We start from the raw sequence: 15,861 nt of genomic DNA, 5'->3' as shown, positions 1-15,861 counted from the left end.
CTAATCACACTTTAGCAAAGTGGCTTTAAGTGTGGTGACAGAACTGGAAGGGACCTTGTTGGGTTACTAAGTTGAGCCTCTTCAAGGTCACTGGCAACTACTTGTTATAATTCTTTTCTCAGCTAATGAAGTTCAGTTTTGAAAAGCTACATTTATAATCCTCCACTATGTCTGCTGGAAGAGCTTTGCAGAGCCTCTTCTGTTCATACCACAAGCAACAGTCACAAATGCTCTCCAGGATTTTTCAAGCTCTGCTAAGGAGTTACTTGAAAGATGGTTACTTTAAATATGTTTTCTTATGTAACCAGATTATATTTCCTTCTATTATTCATGTAAGATTCCCCACTGATTTTGGCTTCACTGCTTCTGTAAAGATAACAGCATTGAGTATTTTAGGCCGGAAATAATATTTTCTCTTATTAGTAATTCTTTTCCACTGCAGAAGAGACTTGTTCCCCTTGTTATACTGGCTAGCAGCCATGCCAGCCAGTAATTTCCCCTGGAAACAAAACCACACAAAACCTCCTACCTCTGCAAAGAAAGTTTCTCTACTTATTTACTAGCAGGGAAGGTGCTTTTGACTTGCAACCACAAATTTAAATGATTGCTTAAAATGGCTGTGATGTAAGTAGTGAGGATGACTCTCAGGAGGATCTGGAGTGTGAGGGGATGTGCAAGGTCTTTTGTGTGTGCTGCTTGGAAGGGGTTCCATCGCTTGTACCATCTCACTTGTAAATCTAGAAACAGCGCTGCTTAAACAGTGCTATTTCTGCAGACAGAATTTAGCTCTAACTTGTATGCAGATTTCATAAGTTAGCCTAGCTAAAATGACCTGTTAGTAAATATTTAAAGGACTAGATCATAGTGGAAAGAAAACTAAAGGCATAATTGAGTTTGTAAAGCTGCCTAATTTTCCACCATTTAATGAGTATCTTCTTTATCTTGGAACTTATGTTGTTTGTCAAGTAATTTGAAAATACTTTCCAGTAAATAATGACATTATTTACTGGAAAGTAATGGCACAATTTACCAGAAAGCTAGTTTAATCTACTACTCATTGGTTTCATCTATTTTATAAAATTGACCTTTCATCTTCAGCATTGTGCCTTTTGTGAAGCCTTGCCAGAGGAATAAAAAACCTATCTCATCAGACAACTGTGAAGCATCTGACATAAGTCAAGGGTGGTAGTATCATCAGCATCACATTCAGTGATAAATGAGTCCATTCCACAAAACCACAGAGCTGGTGCTGCTTACATGAAGCCAACAGCATATGAACGAACAAGGGAGGCTTGTGTCCTGGCTTTGAACAGTTAATTATGTATCTGAAAAGAGTGATAGGGAGACATTCAGGATAGTGCAATAAAATATATACGTCTGAAATTTGTCCTGGAGGACTTGAATATGATCGCAGATGGGTAGGTAGATATCGCCCAATAAAAAATCTGAGCATTCTGGGACATGTCCACTTTCTTGGATGAGCCCAAGTCAAAAAACCAAACTGTTCTGAAGCAAAGGGAAGCAGACCAACCTTCTCTGAAGCAAAGGGAAGCAGAGAAATAGGATAAGCTACCAAATCAGCAACATGCAGCTTTTATATTCATCTGATGAAGCAGGACGGTTGGCTCCATTGCCTGGAGGAAAATGTTCTTTGGGAGGATGAGAAGGCAGGTTTTACTTTCCTTCTCTACTACAACTAAATTCACGTTAATACGTGAACCACAATTTCCATGTGGCATGAGGTAAGCATGATTTATAAATTGCCCTACAAACAAAGCCTGAGCAGGAGAAGAAATGACAATGACGCAAAAAGGCTGATCCCAGACCTGATGAAGACAGTGAAAGAGTCTGGGATTTCCAGACTGTGGATCCACCTACATGGGGACAGGTCTTCGTTAAACTTTGGACTCAATGATCTTAAAAATCTTTTCCAACCTAAATAATTCTGTGATTCTGTAAATTATCCAAGAATATTGGCAGCTGCCTCATTAGATCTGTTAAAGGAAAACTTCATGACTTTTACATTTGCTGTTGGTTTAGTTTTTGTCTGAACTAAACTGAATTTTAAGTATTCTCTATTTTCATTTACAAGCGGAGGAGTGTACTTGTCCCAGTCACTGGGAAATCAGAAGTTTGTGTTTAGCAGAAACTGCAAAAAATCCAAAACCGAAAATAAGAAAAAAATGACAGTAAATGTCAATCAAGGAGTTAATATTTTGAAAGTTATCACTATATAAAACCAGGATTTGTCATGTCACTTGTCCTGTATTCAGCTGTCACATCTAACTACAGCAGACATATCAGATACATGGGTCATCTGTTACTTGTCTTATATTGGAGAAAAGATCTCAAGATTAAATTGCTGATGCAAATCAGAAAATACTAGTCTAATATCAAGTACAATAATTTTAATGTAATTGTAACCTGAAGAGCCACATCCAGGTGTGAGGTGATGGAGAGGCTGTGCAGCCTCATGGTCACTGCCCCCTCATATCACATGGAGCACATACTGTAGGAAGCTGGTGCAAGAGGGCTGGGGAGGAGTCCTTTCCAGACTCAAGTTATAGATAATTTTCTTGTAATTAGAAACAGAATCTGTCCTGTACACAGACTGTATATTGCTAGTGACTCCAAGAGCTTAAGAAGACACTTGCTGTCTCAAGGATAAAGGCCTTCCAATATTTCTGGTTAAACAATAACAATTAAATATTTAGAATGCTACAAAGTCGCATTTTTCAGAAATTTTCTACTTTTCATTTTCTATTTAAAGTTTTGTTACAAGCTTAAGTAAATAGTTTATTAAACCATAAGTGCACACCTCAGAATTTGATATTTTAGTTTTCATTGGGAAATGCAAAATCATTATTTTTACAACTGTAATATACAGTTGATATATAGAGATATAGTACAATTATTACTATTTAGGACAGCAGACTTTGTAATGTATATTTCTTTATTGAAATCAGTGCAGTTATTTTTGGGGAGCATTTTTGACCTCTTAATGGAAGCAGGTTAGCTTTGTGTGGTATAATGCACTTGTAATGGAAACAGTATTTGCACATAATGGTAGAATCAGGTGGGTTGAAAGAGACCTCTGAGATCATCAAGTCCAACCCTTGGTCCACTACCACCATGCTTACTAGACCATGGCACTAAGTGCCACATCCAGTCTCATCTTGAAAACCTCCAGGGACGGAGAATCCACCACTTCCCTGGGCAGCCCATTCCAATGTCTGATCACCCTCTCTGTAAAGAATTTCTTCTGAATATCTAACCTAAACATCCCCTGCCAGAGCTTAAGACCCTGCCCTCTTGTCGTACTGATAACTGCCTGGGAGAAGAGACCAACCCCCATCTGGCTACAACCTCCTATCAGGGAGTTGTAGAGAGTGATGAGGTCTCCCCTGAGCTTCCTCTTCTCCAGGCTGAACAGCCCCAGCTCCCTCAGCCTCTCCTCGGAGGACCTGTGCTCCAGTCTCTTCACCAGCCTCGTTGCTCTTCTCTGGACCTGCTCCAGCACCTCAATGTCCTTCCTGAACTGAGGGGTCCAGAACTGGACACAGTACTCCAGGTGTGGCCTCACCAGCACTGAGTACAGGGGAAGAATCACTTCCTTGGACCTGCTGGCCACACTGTTCCTGATACAGGCCAGGATGCCATTGGCCTTCTCAGCCACCTGGGCACACTGCTGGCTCATGTTCAGCTTCTTGTCAGTACAAACTCCCAGGTCCCTCTCTGCCTGGCTACTCTCCAGCCACTCTGTCCCCAGCCTGTAGAGTTGCAGGGGGTTGTTGTGGCCAAAGTGCAGGACCTGGCACTTGGCCTTATTGAACCTCATCCAGTTGGAATCAGCCAACCTCTCCAGCCTGTCCAGGTCCCTCTGCAGAGCCCTCCTGCCTTCCAGCTGATCGACACTCCCCCTCAACTTAGTATCATCTGCAAATTTACTGATAGTGGACTCAATCCCCTCATCTAAATCATCAATAAAGATATTAAACAGAACTGGGCCCAACACTGATCCCTGGGGGACACCACCAGTGACCGGCTGCCAACTGGATGCAGCACCATTCACCACCACTCTCTGGGCCCGGCCCTCCAGCCAGTTCCTAATCCAGCACAGGGTGCCCCTGCCCAAGCCGTGGGCTGCCAGCTTTCCCAGGAGTATGCTGTGGGAGACGGTGTCAAAGGCTTTGCTGAAGCCCAGGTAGACCACATCCACAGCCTTCCCCTCATCACCAGGTGGGTCACTTGATCACAAAAGGAGATCAGGTTGGTCAGACAGGACCTGCCCTTCCTAAACCCATGCTGGCTGGGTCTAATCCCTTGTCCATCCTGTAGGTGCTGTGTGATTGCACTTAGGATGATCTGCTCCATAATCTTGCCAGGCACTGAGGTCAGGCTGATGGACCCTTTTTGTGGATTGGCGTGGCATTCGCCAACTTCCAATCATCTGGGACCTCCCCAGTGAGCCAGGACTACTGGTAGATGATGGAGAGCAGCTTGGACAGCTCTTCTGCCAGCTCCCTCATCACCCTTGGGTGGATCCCATCTGGTCCCATAGACTTGTGGGGATCCAAGCGATTCAGCAGGTCGCAAACTGTTTCCTCCTGGATTACGGCGGGGGGGGGTATTCAGCTTCTTATCTCTGTCTACTAGCTCCAGAAGCCAGCTGTCCTCAGGACAACCTGTCTTACTGTTGAAAATGGAGGTAAAGAAAGTGTTAAATACCTCAGCTTTTTCCTTGTCTTTGATAACTATATTCCTGCCCATGTCCAATAAAGAATGGAGGTTTTCCTTGCCCCTCCTTTTGCTATTGATGTATCTGTAGAAGGACTTTTTGTTATCCTTCACAGAAGTGGAGAGATTAAGTTCAAGTTGTGCCTTTGTCTCTCTAATTTTCTTTCTACATGACCTAACCATACTCCTAAACTCTTCCTGAGTAGCCAGCCCTTTTTTCCGTAGTCAGTAGGCTCTCTTTTTTTACCCTAATTTCCTTCAAAATGTATAGCACAATGGGTGCAAATTTTGGAGGACTTTTAATTTTTGAACTATGAACATGTGAACTGCATGCACAAGTATTGACTGCTTGTACTTTATACTCTGTAAACTTTAAGAAGCCACAATTAAAATACTTGTTTCATCTATTCCAGTTTGCATTTTCAAATTTTGTATGCAAATGCAATCCAGTCGGACAGTTCCAAATAAAAGAATAAGTCAAGATGATTTATATATATATTCACATGGCCTATGTTTTAAAATAACTTAAGGCTCTTAAAAAGTGTTGTTTTTATTTAGCAGTCATCCTTCTTGGTTTGGGGCTAATTTACTGAGTGGTTAATGCTTTAGTGTTTCTCTGTGTAGAAATATTATATATAATACAGACATAGTAAATAATATTGCTGTGCTGTGCCATAATTTTCTAGGTCAACAGGGGAATTTTCCTATCCATCCAGTGGATGATGGAACACTACTACTAATGCTTCTTCTTCAGTGTGGGATGCTAGCTGGCATAGGAACTGTAAGTTATCTCTAGAGGTAGAAGCAATCGAGGGCAATTCAGACTCCTGCTCACCCTCTGCATCATGTAAACTCAGAAAAGTAAAAGGTGTGTATGTCAGGTGTCCAACAGCAAAAGATCTTGCGCAAACATATTGTGTCTTAGGGTGGTAAATGTGTCAACCAATGGAGCAAACAATAAAGATCAAAAAAGATCAAAGATCAACCAATCCTAAAGATCAAAGAAAAAAATCCCGAAAATATCTAAAGCAAAATCCAAGTCCTTTTTCACGGAAAACTCTTCCTAAGTCTTGAACACAGCCGTTGGAACCAAGTTTGGGACTAGAAAGTGGTAATACCTTGACAGTTTGATCAGGTGCTCAAGTGCAGGAGGGCAGTGGTGTGGATCACCTTTCTGAAATATGAGGCTACTAACCTAGAGCAGGAATTGTGTCTTTACCCTGGCTGGTGGTGCTAGCAAACATTTTTAAATCAAATCTTGCATCTGAGTGAAAGCAATGACCATCAGGAAGAGCCGGGACAGATCTGATTCCATGTGTTCCTGGGACTTCAGAGATGCTTCCTCTGGAGCTTTTAGTCCAACCAGCTGTTTGTTGGAGTGCAGCTACTTGAAAGCAATTCATACGAATTCAGTTTGAGAACCACGTGTTATCCCTGGTGCTAGGCAGAATAACACGTTTCTTACAATCCTTTAGGACGTGGATCCAAGTGGAAATTGGCTCAACATGCACTCAGATCACATAATGAATTATGTTGTGAAACTGTATTTAAAAACAGGCAAAACTACTCTGAGGGTGGGAGTACTTACGGAATCATACTTTAATATATTAATTACATTCATTTGTCATCACTTGAACCTAAATACCCTTGGACTACATTAAAGTTGCCAGAATCTCATTCCCCTCTCACAGCTGAATGTCCAGAAGTAATCCCTTTAAAGGAAAATGTGAGAAACTTTTGGAGTCCCGCAAGATCCCAGGACAACAAAGGTGAAGAAGAGGAGAGACTGCAGCAGGACTTTGATGCGTGGAATTGTTGCAATGCTGCAGGAACAGGAGCAGTAGATTTAGACTTAGATACACTGTTAGTGCCTTCAGGAGAGCAGTGGCAGTTAGTGCCATGAGACCATAAATGCTAAACTCCTGCAACGTGCCATGTATTGGACAATAGGTTCTTGCAATGCTAAAACTTTGCAAGCAAACACACAAGATTCTCCCCATCAGCTTTTATTCAAATAATTTGCCAGATGACACATTGTCTATATCTCTTCTTTCTCTGACCCTAGTATTTTTCACATCTGGCCTTGCAAAAGTGTCTGATGGTGGGCTAATTTGCCATGTATTCAAAACTGAGGAACCTACCCTGCCACTGCCCTTAGGGTGCGGAGAACTGCTCACCAAACTCATCAGAGGATGAAATTCAGGCAAACTACTGTTATGCCACTAAGTAAATAAACACCTGGGGTAATTTAGCTTTCTGTGGAGGCTCTCTGCGTATGTTTGCATGAAAGGCTTTGGGGCACAAACAGAGGATCTGGTTGTGTGCGCGTATGTCTGTTTTACTCCTTCCCCCTGCTCCTGGCGCTGAAACCCATCACGCTGCTGGGCGGACCCTGCATGGGCTGGTTTATCTGAGAGACTATCTCATTCCCAGCAACATTCTCCTCCTCTCATGGGCCACCTTCATCCCCACCACTCCCAGAAAAGTTTCCAGGGCAGATCTCTTCTCATGTCTCCATGCCTGCAGACTGGTAAACTTGTGTTCCTTCCGTAAGTCCAACAATGTAATACCTACCAATTTTTCTGAGCAATATTTATGGCTTTAGTACTGGCCTCAGGAACACAAATGAGCTGGAAGGGCAAAACTCCTGCACTCCTCTGGATTTTCTGTAGGAGTTCAGCAAAGCTTTGTAGAAGGAATAGCTCTGATAAGATCCTTTGCACATTGCTGCCTCTTGCACACACTTGAATGTGCTGTATGCACACAAGCCTTGGGCTTACAGGGAAGCATCTTCCCATCTATTTTGTCTCTGTCCCTCTTTGCTCAGTCAAATATCCAGCAAAGAGTGTCCGATAAATAGGTTTGTTCACTATCATGTTGCTCAGCTCATATTTATTTATGCCATATTCGTATTGCACATGTATCATCCTAATTGTTTTGTGTTGTATAAATTGGCCAGTATAATCAGCAATGCTGGATTGTATTAAGCAAAATCTTTGTGACATGTACTGAAATATTAGTTCCATATGACAAAATCCATGAAATACAATCTAGATGCCAATGAGATTAGGAAAATGGGCTCTTTTCCACTTACCTAAATACTGGAAAGACACACAAGTTGTTAGCTTTATATGAAACTAATGATCCCTTGAGACTCTGATGAAGGATTTAGGAAGTGAGTAAAAATGAATAAGTAGTGTATAAAGAGACATAGTCTCACCTCCCACCTTTGCACACTCCTTATTATACAAACACACCCTCTGAAGAGCACTGAAACTTTCTGAGGTCAAGGCACAAAGAGACACCATAAAACACACTGAGTGCATTAGCACTGTGGCTGTTCATTGCAGCCCGTACGAAGTCTGCACTGGCATCCCCAGCCTGGAGTGCTCCCAGATTCAGGAGCTGCTCAACTACACAGTTTTTCAGTATAATTCTGAAATTTCAAATATTCAGCTAGGAAGGGGAATGGAGGCAATCTGCAGGGGAAGATGGCAAGAAAAAAAATACCTTATTCCTAATGCATCTGGTCCTGATGAAATGAAAAGCACCTGACCAAAACAGTCCTAAAAGGCACAGGTGTTGTTTGACAATGTCATTGCTCCTGTCCTCCCATGGGGACAGTGGAAGAACAGCTTCATGCCTCAGACAAGCATGGACCAAGCAGCAAATCTGGCTGTAAGGATTAAATAGCATATGAGATGCAGCTGGTAAAGTGCCCTGTTCCTGCACTTCCCAGGGTGGCAAAATGAACCCTACCAACCAGACATCTTCATTTCCTTTCATCCTGGGCAAGCACTCCTCTAGCCATTACAGAAGAACACAATAAGGTTAATAATTGAGGGCTTTATGAATTATGATTTATGAGTATTTCAGCTCTGGAATCCAAGAATCTTTCTGTGTATTCTGAAAGAAATAAAACTGAAATTTCTTTTAAAGTTGTGTAAGCTGGCTTGGCCAGCAAGAGAAATCCACTATTGGTTTTGTTGAAAAAGTGAAATATTAATAGGCTTGGGTTATAAATATGGAATTTTATAGCATCCAGCTTCCTCATAGTGGGTGACTGAGAAAATTGAACCAGTGGAGAAAAGTTTTGGAAGGGAAGGCAGGGGAAAAGTTTGATTCTTGCAATAGAAATTTGTCGAGAAACATATAAATTTCAGGAAACTTTATCACTTCCTTCAAAATTGATGATGTAGAAGAGAAATCAGTTGCAGCCCCATCTCTCTAAGCTGTCTTGGTTCTCCCACAATAACAGGAGTAAAACCTCAGTCTACAGAAATAGGTCAAGGAATAGCTCTGATCAGTAATCATGGGCCAGTTTTATATGGTTACCTCTTAGAGCAGAGTTGCTTGTTATTAGAAAGTTAGTATTATCTCAGTATCATATAACAGATTTCATCATAAAGGAAAATTTAGTTAGGAGAAACTAAAAGCCACTTTTTGGGAGGTTTGTTTTTTTGGCGGGTTTTTTGGGGGAGGGAGGTTGGGGGTTTTTTGCAGTTTTTTGGTTGGTTTGTTTTGTTTTTTGGGTTTTTTGTAGTTCTGGGCCATTTCAAGTAAACTGTGTAGTGTAAATGTTACATCTTCAAAGGATTCTTGGATTCTAGAATATGTTCAGAAACAACTTCAATATTTACCCTTAGGCTGATTTTTAAAAAGTATAAATACACATCAAATAGATTTTGAGTCCTTCCATTTTAGCAAATATAATTTCCTTTTAGATGAGAAATATAACTACTGTTGCAAGCCCAGCTGGTCCTCAGAATAGAATATGAGCTGCATATAGATAATTCCATGAAAACACTACTGGAAATTCAAATACTTATCTAATCTTTATGTCTGGCAACCTACACTACATTACTGATTGTTGGTACCAGTGAAGTATAGTATAGCTTTTACTTCCAAAGGAAATTAAGCCAAGAAAAAGAGTGCCATTTAGTTCAGAGGAAAGATGTTCATACATTTTTATGCTTTAAATGACTCCATTTGAGAGCTTGGAAAATTAAAAGGGCACTCAGCCAAAAATAGCTCAATGTATTTCTACTGAATGCAGGCTAAATAAGGATCAGCCTTATCTAACTTCTCAGAGGTACATTAACCAGAGACACTGTATAAAGTTCCAAAACTATCGTATGCCTAAAAGGGATTAGGGGATAACCAAAGTGAAGAAAACCAATTTATTCATAATGTGAAACAACAGGTCATAGAATCTAGAGCAAGATAGTTCCAAGAGACAGAGCAAGGGCAAAACGAGAGTGGAGTCCATTTATTTTAAAAGGGATGAAATAGCTTTATGTTGAATCACTGAACAAAATGCTCCGGTTTAAGATGAAGGTATTTTCAAGTGTATAATTAGCATAGGGAAAGGAAATTCTAATAATCTGCTTATATTAAGGGGTGAGGGGGGAAAAGAGAAAAAAAATTAAAAAAAGGAACTCTAATCTATTCTCTTACAACTAATAACCCACCAAGAGGGGGAGCCAAACATCGTACCTTCATGGATTGGGTCCCCCAGAGCGAGGGTGGGGAACTCGGATGGGACGAGAGTCCATCAGGTCTCTCTGGGGCCTGCCCGTTTCCTTCTCATGCTGGTGCCTCTGATTTGTTCTCCATCCTCTTGCATGTCGTCTCAACTACTGTATCAGGTGCTCCTTTGCCACCACTTTCCACAGGATCCATAACTTTACCGATTCTTTATTAGTGGTTCTTCTTCAGGACAGAAGGCAATGAGTTATTTTGCTGAGCTGTGTAAAATTCAGCTTTTGCATATGAGATTTTTCCATGAAAAATAGCAGTTTACTTAATGTTTTCATGTCTACTGATTTATGGTTCAATTTCCACCTGGAGAAAATGGTTACTTTGATATTGACACTGACAACATGCTACTCTTCTTATATTTTCTTTATGAAAGACAATTTTTGCCCTGAAAGGAGCAAGATTTCACTTGCTTGGGCTGTTAGACTGACTCATCCCCACAAGAGAAAATGATCTGGTTTAACTCATAAAGAAATAATTAGGGAGTCATTTGCTAAGTTACAACAAAATAGGGAAGCAAGGGAAGTATGATAAGCATCACATTTCCTAATGCATAAACAGGACACTAGGAAGTTCTTTGTGAGAGGTCAGATATCTAAAGGTTAAAGGATACTCTGTGGGCAAAAATGTTTATTTTATAGACAAAAAAGGATGAAAATGAAGACTCAGAAACATTTTTATGACACATTACTGTACAGAATATGACCCTCAAGTTTGATGAAGATTTATATAAAAACAATACAAAGTCACTAGGATTATCTTTTCAACCCTGTCTGCAGTATTACTCCCCATCCCTGCACCACTGTGACCAAAAAATGCTCACAAAATATCTAACATGATAGCTCTGTAAACTCAATAAATTTGAAACCAGTTTATAAATTTTTCTAATGTAATACATAGGTTGGCAATCAAGAAAGTAATTATTGTAATTTCTAACGGTCAGAAATATAGAAAGAGTTGCCCGTGAGGCTGTGAATTTATTTAGGAAAAAAAAAAAAGCAAGCTTTAAAAGCAGAAGCACTTTGAGTATTTAGTCTGATCTATGTATGCGTGGAGGTCTGAGAATTTTGAAGTGTCGTTTCAGAAAAGAACAAAATCCTGGATACATAAATATGTGTCTTTTATTAAAATGCCTTTATTTAAAGACTTCAAGAGTAGCAAACTACATCATGTGCCTAGTTAACATCAGTTATCCCAGTTGGTAGTTCCTTATCATCCTTTTTTAAAAAATGTCACTTTTTTTCTGGTTGAGTGATGTCTAGACACAGTTTCCAACAAACTAATTCTCCAGTATGAAAAAATCACATCTCCACTTGGCAGTTGCAAACCATGTAGGTTCTTTGTTTAATCATGACATCTTCTAAGTACAGCTCATATGCAATCATTTACCTGATCCCTTTTTCTTTTTCACTGTATCAATGAAATATCATGAGATATAATTAAACATCAGGTAACATGAAGTACAAATTATAAAGAGGAAGAGGTTTTCTCCTTAGAATGCCTGTGAAATTTTCACTTCTGAACAGAATAGGAAGTTTGCCACCAATTTCAATGAAGCAGGATTTAAATCAAAAGGGGTTTTATATATAAGCAAAGGATAGCAAGGCTGGGCTGCAGAGGAGGGTGCTACAAGTGGGGCCAGGCACACATTTGCTGGGATCAAATGGCTAAAGCATTCTGCCAAACATAGCAAATGCCATAACTGTGTGTTCCTTATTATCCAAAGCCTTGGAGACATTGGTTAACAGGATGCAACTGAGTTACAGCAATGAAGAAATAAGTTTTTGGTAATTCTGAGTCCAACAGACCAGTGAAGTAACTGTGAAAGCAACTGCAACACTTTTAGATTATGGTGCTATGATTAACCTGAAAGACTTAGGAAATGCTTGGGGTTGTGATGACAATGATGATACAAGCAGGCTTTGTTGATAAGAAATCATCTGAACACAAGATAGGTAGATCAGGTTGGGTCCACATGGTTCTTCAATATATGACTAGAAGAGTTTCCAGGGCTGTCAAAAAATCATTAGATTTTTTTCCTCTGTCATTAGATAGAGGAATATATTAGGAGGAAGATATTTCCCCTGGAAAATTGACAACCAGTAGTACTGAATCTGCAGTGAACCAACATTTTTCCTGAGCCAAATCTACCTGTCCTTGGATAAAGAAAACTGTGTAACCTTAGGGTCACTGCAGCACCTTCACTGAGCTTTACTAGATCACGAAACCTAAGGACCCCAAGTAATTTTCATTTCCATAAAAACAAAATTGAAATAATATTCTTCCTGAAACGTCTTCTGATTGTTTTCTAGTCAAAAAGGACTTAAACTTGGTTGAGTGAATAATGCCCATTTGGCCTAGAGATTGATGCAGGAGATCAGGAGAAGAGGAAAGGAACAGAGCTCGTGGAGCCAGCTCCTGCCAAATCAAAGTGAAGCACACAGCAGGGAGGAGGACAGGAGCTGGCAAAGCTGATTGAAAAGAAAAATCAGTCATCTGAGATTAACTTTATGTGGATCCCCTCATTTCAAAGAGGAAGTCCTAGCTCCTTTGGAAATGGCAAAACCTATTTTAAAAATCCTTTTAGACTTCTTTTTAAAGGTAACATTTCAAGTAGAAAACATTTTTCTGAAACCAAATATTTCATTTCACAAATAACGCAATCAAATAAAACATTGTGATGTTCTCAAACTCACTCTTCCCTTTTTTATTCAACAAGAACCACTCATGAAATTCAAGCCAATTTCACAAATAGATGAGTACCTTCTTCAGCAAAAAATTGCTTCATTTTAACCAAATATTCCGGTGCTGTGTAACAGGGAAGAAGAGGTCAATTGCTCTCCTGCCCTGTTTCTCAGACGGGAAGCGCATTCCGGTGAATAAACTGCTTTTGCTGTTCCAGGACTTGTGAAAGAGAGGTCTTTTCTCACTCTGCATAAATAGGTTCTGACCCCTCCTGAGAGGCTGGAATTTGCAGGAGTTGATTATTTTATTAGTTGTGACCATCCTTTTGGCTGATTAGGATTTGGATGCAACTCACTATCACCACTCACCACTCACTAGATACATCCTTTACAGCGCAGATGAAAGACAAGGCAAGAATATTCTTTCCTGGCACTCTGAAATTTAAACAGGGTTTTCTGTTTGGGTGAATAACATTCCCTCCTCCTTGGTGTCAGATCTCATATGGAACAGCTGCTTTGGCAGAAACACTCAGCCTCCTGAGAGACGGAGCAGGAGAGCAGTTGGAGACTCCAGGTGGGGAAGACGAGGGAACATCAACCAGGGTCATGTAGGATGACAGTGTCATGGGACGGAGAAGACCTACTAGGCCATCAAAAACAGCCCTTTTCAAGGGCAAGACAGTCACTTGCAGAATGGACTCCAGAAGATTTTGCTTGAGATCCATCTACCTCAGTAGTCCTCTTTTCCACACTGTCAGAGGAACAGCTGGATGAACAGAGGCCACATTTATAGGAAATCTGTATGGACACTAAATCAATTCAAGGCACACTGTCATCTGTCTTTCTTCAACAAGCTAGCTCAGACTCCCTTTTGGTCACCTTGAACCAGTACAACTTGTGGCCAGACATAACCTCTTCCACTTTCAGGTGCCATGGTGGAAGGTGTTTCCCTTCCCAGGTGTTTCTCATTGCTCACCAGATGGTGGCTGGTGCCCCCACAGGTGGGTTTGAAACTTGAGGCAAAACTAATACTCCAGTGAGCTCTGTGTGAAGCAACCTGCTTGCTTTTCCCAGGAGCAAGCACGAACATTTTCCCTCAAGTTGTTCTTCCTAGGAGCCATGAGGAATAGCTGAGCAGCAGCAGAGCCTCCAATGAGCAGCTGTCTACTCAGGGAACACCTGTCCCTGACCACAGTGATGCACGGTGTCCTAGTTAGAACAGCTGGGACCAGTTCATCACTGTATGGGTGTAACCCAAAACTGTGTATTCTATAGCCTTCCATGCCATTTCCCAGAAACTGGTATCAATAGACTATTTACACCGTCTGCCCAGAGCAGCCTGACTCCTCAGGCTATAAACTAGGTGTTAAGAGGCCTGAGAGATAGGAGAATGCTCCTGTCCTCACACACTTTGTGGAACTCCCCACCCTGAGGGAAGTACTGGGCATTCCTGCCTGAACCAGAGGATATATAATCTTAGAGTCTTGGGACTTTTTTAACCACTCGTGGGATCCAGAGGAAGACTGCAGACCACCACTCTCGACTGGACTGCAACAGCACTCTCACCAACACGTTTTCCCCTCTCCTTTTGCTTTGGACTCAGGGGGCCCAATGAACACCACTCTGTTCATACCCCAGGGTGCTGGGTTATACATTTGGGTTTTGTGGGTTAAAACCAATTGTTTGTCTGTATAATCGTACTTATCGTATTATTTTATTAAATTGTTATTCTGACTTGGCGGCGCGGGCCCAGGCCGCCCCCGGGCACGTGCGTAGCGGCGTGGCCCAGCCCCGGGCGCTGGGGCCCGACTCCAGGCGCGGAAAGGAGCAAGAGAGTGGGAGCTTCGCCTATGCGAAACAGTGCCATTGTGGGAGTTGAAAGCGGAGCCCCAGAACACACAGAAGAGAAGGACAACTGTAAACCTGGGCAGATGGAGTTCATTCAGCCCTTTAAGGCCAGCCATCTAAGTGAAGGTCACTCTAAACAAACCTACGTCCTGAGGACCTCGCTGTCACCGTCCAAGCTCGCTCGGCCCCGGCAGATGAACCTCAGGATTAAAGGGTGGGCTCAGTTCAGCACATACTGTGTCTCACCTAAAAAATCCATTGTGCAGGCTCAAAGGCCTTACCCGCATTTACAAAGCCCTGTATCACCAGTGTACTTGTAACAAATGTGGGTAGAGACCTTTCCCAAATCTTCGTTCACGAAGACTTGCCATGATAATTCTGACTTATAATCTCTCTTTTGAGTTGGGTTCATTTCCCCTGCTGGTTTACCTTTAAACCAGCACACATGGACAGGTGTGATCCAGCAGGGAAGTGATGAGGGCTGGTTTGTCTCCTCTTCCTCTCCATCCACTTTGTTCCACTTGACTCTTCCACTACTGAGTGACGTGGTCCTTGTGCAGTGCCCAATGTCCCTCTCTAGTGCCACCACAGGCCTGCACAGCATCCTGTTACAGCTCAGGTCCCATCCTATAGCTCTAAGCAGGAGAGAAAAGAGGCCTAATATGAATTCACCTGTGATCCCCTTTGTGCTTCATGCATCTAAGTTTAAGCCACATGTATTATACCCTATGATCACTTAAATTACTAATGATAATACTCAAACATGCTAGTGCCACATGTGTCCTTTTGTGAGTTTTTCCCAGTCATCATCCCTGGGCCCCGAGCCGTCAGCCCCGAAAAGCTTTTAGGGACAAGCCAAAGCTGCATCAAGAAGTCAATATTATACCAGAAACTGCTCATTTCTGTGAATATCCTGTGAACTCCTGGTTGCTCTTGCCAGAAGGAGGAGTGGCACCAGATGAGAACAAAGGTGATGAGAGCCCAAGAGTCTCAGCTGCAGTGGTAAATGGAAGGAACTGGTAGAAAGAGGAGGTAAAAAATCAAATCAAGAGGA

Source organism: Pseudopipra pipra, chromosome 1 (assembly GCF_036250125.1).
Source record: "Pseudopipra pipra isolate bDixPip1 chromosome 1, bDixPip1.hap1, whole genome shotgun sequence".
Classification (NCBI taxonomy): Eukaryota; Metazoa; Chordata; class Aves; order Passeriformes; family Pipridae; genus Pseudopipra; species Pseudopipra pipra.
This window is presented reverse-complemented; position numbering follows the sequence as displayed.